The sequence below is a fragment of the Macrobrachium rosenbergii genome, chromosome 12 (assembly GCF_040412425.1).
Source record: "Macrobrachium rosenbergii isolate ZJJX-2024 chromosome 12, ASM4041242v1, whole genome shotgun sequence".
In the NCBI taxonomy this organism is placed as follows: domain Eukaryota; kingdom Metazoa; phylum Arthropoda; class Malacostraca; order Decapoda; family Palaemonidae; genus Macrobrachium; species Macrobrachium rosenbergii.
In genome coordinates, this window is record NC_089752.1 from 21,010,501 (window position 1) to 21,015,500 (window position 5,000).

The 5,000-nt window shown below is 38.6% G+C and overlaps 1 pseudogene; it reads right to left on the reverse strand.

The window, feature by feature from the left end:
* The window catches only part of LOC136844438 (uncharacterized), a 112,075-nt pseudogene that overhangs the window by 23,745 nt on the left and 83,330 nt on the right, over positions 1 to 5,000 (reverse strand).

Here is a 5,000-nt window from a genome sequence, read left to right on the forward strand (position 1 = left end):
CTGAGACTTCGTAATTCAAGTTGAGTCGGCCTTTCAGTATGCCTAGATCCTGAAGGAGGGAAGATTTCGAACATTTACTAAAGTTGTAGGATGATGAGGTTCTCTTGGTGGGACTATTTTCCAGATAGTTTTGCGGATATTTTCATTATCTTTTTTATGAAAAACAGGGGCCAAAATGACGGTCACCCTGATATTCCCTTCTAGGCCAGGCCAGAGGAAGATCAGGGAAGGGAAAAGGAAGGAATAACTCCCTTGACTCAAAGATATGGAATTTTAAAACTAGCTCAGATCAAGTTACCATGAGCATGTACAGTTAGTTACACATAAATTATATATGACATAATTCAGGGTTATGGTAAGATACTTTTAATAGAATTTACTTTTACAAGTTGCACGAAGTGCTGTTATAGTACTTACCTGGGGATCTTTCGAAGGAATCCATTGGTAAACTGGGAAAGGTTGTCTGTTGAAATACCACTTGACGACTAGTCCCGATTTGTCGTACTCAGTGATGTCGTAGTCGCAGTCTAATACTATTTGAGAGGTCGACCCATTGACGACTACGCTTGGTCCTTCTATATCTAGGATTTCAAGACTTTTGACCACTGAAATGAGAAGTAAAAGATATAATAGTTTCTGGATAAGAACTTATCCGTTATAAAAGAAGTGAATTTGTCATTTTTTTTTATAAAGCATACAGAGTTGGCTTTCTCTGGCTGTATATTTCAGTTTATACTGTTACAACGAATTTTGCACGACTATCGTGAAATAACCCAAGGTCTCGTCGTGAAACTAAAACAAGTAAAAAATGCACAGAAGTTTCTTCGGCGCAACTGAGTTTTCTGTACAGCCGCTACAGCGTATAATCAAGGCCACCGAAAATAGATCTATCTTTCGGTGGTCTCTGTGTAACGCTGCATGAGCCGAGGCCCATGAAACTTAACCACGGCCCAGTGATGGCCTATACTATATCGTTGCCAGAAGCACGATTATGGCTAACTTTAACCTTAAATCAAATCAAACTAAGTAGGCTAGAGGGTTGCAATTAGTTAGGTTTGAATATTGGAGGGTGGATGATCAACATGATCAACATGACAATTTGCAGCCCTCTAGCCTCAGTAGTTTTTAAGATCTGAGGGCGGACAGAAAAAGTACGGACAGGCCAAAGTGCGGACAGAAAAAAGTCCGGACAGACAGACAAAGACGGCACAATAGTTTACTTTTAGTAGAAGTCAAACAGTGTCCTGTCTGTTATCTTTTTTGCTTCCTATCACGCTTAATTGTTAATATTGTTGCTGTTTCTTTTTGTACCTCTTTCAGTATTTTTGCTGCTTGCTCAAGACACACTCTCAGGAGATTAAGAAGCCACAGCTGTTCTTAACCCCATTGTTAATTATTGTTATTGAGAGAAATTGTTGGAGTTGTAAATGTGACGAAGGAAGAACTGAAAGGGCGAAAAAAGTGGTTGATATGCAGAGGGATGAAAACTGGTTGATTCGCGGTGGTTTGGTGATGGTGAAAGAAAGGAGAAGGATATGTAGGTGAAAATTGTAAATTCGGACGTTAGGAGGGAGGAGGTGATGAAGACCTAAAAGCAGTAAAAGGGGTATTAGAAAGGAATGGCCTTGACATTCAGGGAGTACAGGAGTGCGTGCAAGGTAAGAGGCAATTGGCCATATGTTGGGGGGTTTGGGGGGAAGGGGGTGGGACTCGACGCGCAGCCGAAGAGCCTTTGATAGAGTGTGTGAGGCGACTAATGCTGAGAAAGTTTTCTGGGCAGAATTTATTCACCTGAGGCTATGAACATTGTCATATTTAACCATGGACTTAAAATGATGGAGGAAAGGCTGTCAGGCGTTCGAATCTCCTAGGATTCGAATCGTTTATCAATTATAATTTCCCTTCGGTGATATTCCCAAGGTAGAGAGAACTGGATATTAAACGACATATGTAGCTGAATGTTGTGATATATATATATATATATATATATATATATATATATATATATATATATATATATATATATATATATATATATATATATATATATATGTGTGTGTGTGTGTGTGTGTGTGTGTGTGTTTGTGTGTGAACAGAAGAGAGGACAGGATAAATTATTTCTCCAAGGCTGGGTGATCTTTACTGTGGCATTTACTTTAACAGAGCTCTGATCACTCACGTTTGTTATCCTCTCTTCCTTCCGTCACTGCGTTCCCTCCTTAGATCGAAGAGCCAAAGAGAGAGAGAGAGAGAGAGAGAGAGAGAGAGAGGAGAGAGAGAGAGAGAGAGAGAATGTTGATTGTTGGTAAGAAGATTTACGAAAGCGCTTATGCTTCTTCTCATGTTTTCAAACCATGTCACGAAGTCATCCACACAGACATTGAAAGAAAAATATTGATGAATCATTGATTGAAACAGACATTTCAACCCACGGGTAACTGAAGTAAAAGGAAATTGAGGGTAGGAATGTCGGTCCTTTGCACGAGAGGTTTGTTTTTTTTTTATCTTACACTTCAACGGTAAATTTTCATCAGACAGACAGAAATTTTAATGGTCTGGAATTCATATTCCTTTAGAGAGGAATTCTTAAGTTACTGAAAGAGATTCTATTATTTGTGATATTTTTGTCTGTGCTGTTTCACCGATGACTCCATTAGTAAGTGCTCACTGAACTATTATAGGTAGGCTAATTGATATTAAACTTATTTTCTTCATCAAGACAATTGTGGAAACAGCCAAATTACAGATTGTGGATATAGCATATTTACGCCTCTCATGAGGAATAGCCATTTATGCTAGAAATATCGATAGCATAAGCTTGTGGGCCCCATGCGCACAGACACCATTGGCTTTGATTTCGATTTAATTCAGATGAGACTGAGATCTAACTTAACCACACAATATTTTAATGATCTGCTCCGATCAAAATAAGTTAAGTATACCTTAGTTTAACCAGACCGCTGAGCTGATTAACAGCTCTCCTAGGGCTGGGCCCGAAGGATTAGACTTATTTTACGTGGCTAAGAACCAATTGGTTACCTAGCAACGGACCTACACCTAACGATCTTAGTCTTAACGAAAATTTCATTCAGTGTAGACATTGCATCATTTCTAGTTACTGACTCTTCTTTCTCTTTTAACTTTTCGAGTAGAATTATGTACAGTAGACGTTATTCCTCTTTCCTTGGTCACTATAATGTTTGGATTTCATTTTCTAAAGGCGCGGTTGTTCTTTATATAAGTAAATAAAATTACTCAAAAATTCATTATTTCATGAGGTCATTATGTTTTACAAACATTTATTAAGCTACTGAAGAGTATCGCTAGATAAAGTCTCACGCGGCACAATCTGGAGATATCGAGAGAAAATCGTGAGCGTGAACGCGATGTTTCCCGCTCCTCGCTAAAAACGTCCGACCGCCAGGCCCTGCCCACTTTCGGCAGGGCAATGATCCCATACATGTTGAGTTACTACCGATGCCGATGACCGTTGCAATTATCAAGTCAATGGCCCTGTGTGCTTGTTCCATGTGAATAGGTTTCATCTACTGAAATAATAATAATAATAATAATAATAATAATAATAATAATAATAATAATAATGTGTATGGGGTGTGGGGAGCTTCACCAACGACTCATCGGCGATGTAACGGAACGGGAATAGCATCACAAGTTTGTGCAAACAAGTTGCTCGATGTGATTTTATTTGATTTTCCACATTATTTTCATCTCATTACCTAGCTAGTCTAAGTATAACTGAATTAATCAGTTCACAAAGTACAAAAATAAATGTTTTAGCTTTAATTACTGAAATTTAAGTATTTAAAATTAAGGAATTACGTTCTTGATGTGGAAAAACGCCACCAGTACAAGCTGTGGGTTGGCCGCTGGAAAGCAGTGATGACACGTGTCACCAGTCCTTCTCATGAGTTAGAGGCGGTGAGATGCTGTCTGCCGGCACCTGGCGGATAATCTACTAAAACAAACATCTCATCGATACCGATGTCATATCGACAGGGTTACAGTATTTATATGGATAAAGATACAGTGAGTAGAGATAACTAAAAAATCCGTGATGATAAGCTGTCCTCGTTTGGGTATTTTGCAACACGAAAACGGGTGCTACATAGAACGACTATGAGACTCTTACATAAGCTTACAACGATTTTATTGTAACATATTGCAACGATGACCATGAAAGACCTTAAAATGCTACAGAATAATCAATTGTTTCAAGACCATAAAAAGGCTATTCGTTCCCACTGCATAATTCATAAGCCTAGGCTTTTCTTTTCACCGAACTACTGCTATTTCACATAGGCCTAGTCTGCTGTTGGTAAGTTTGTATGCAGTATGTATTTTTCTTTGTTCATTTTGTTTTCTATCAGTCCGATTAGATTTTTGCAAGCATTAACAAGCACTGATAGCAATGTGGTTTCAATATGGTTCTAGGCCTAATCAAGATGAAATCAGGTAAGGTGACTTACGCAAAAGTACCTTCTTCAATTCTGCGCATGATATCATACTTCTTTCCACTCGGCTTAGAGTCGGCTAGCATTTCTCGGCATCAGACCAAAATATTTTATCATGTCGGGTGCATATTGGAGGTTCCCTATCCAATATTATTGCAAAAATTTTTGAGGCAAAGTTGTGTGTTGTCTATTCTAAATGGTGAAATGAATGTTTCTGCGTACGTGTATGTATATTTGTACACTTGTGCATACACTGGCGCTCGGCACTTGTTCAGTGCTTAGTAAAATATATTGTCGTACATCCAGACATTAAATTTAATATCGATGCCAAATTATTTATCTGATAGCCAGTTTCACAAAGAAGCAGTGTTCCAAGGGACCACGGTTCATCGATTTTAACAATTATTGCTTTTTACAAACCAGTCACTCGGATCGCTAGGCCCTATATTCAAATTCGGATTCACGCACAAATCTGACCCTTTGCTCCTGCTGACAGACATCCAAGCAAAAAGACAAAACGCACCGAAA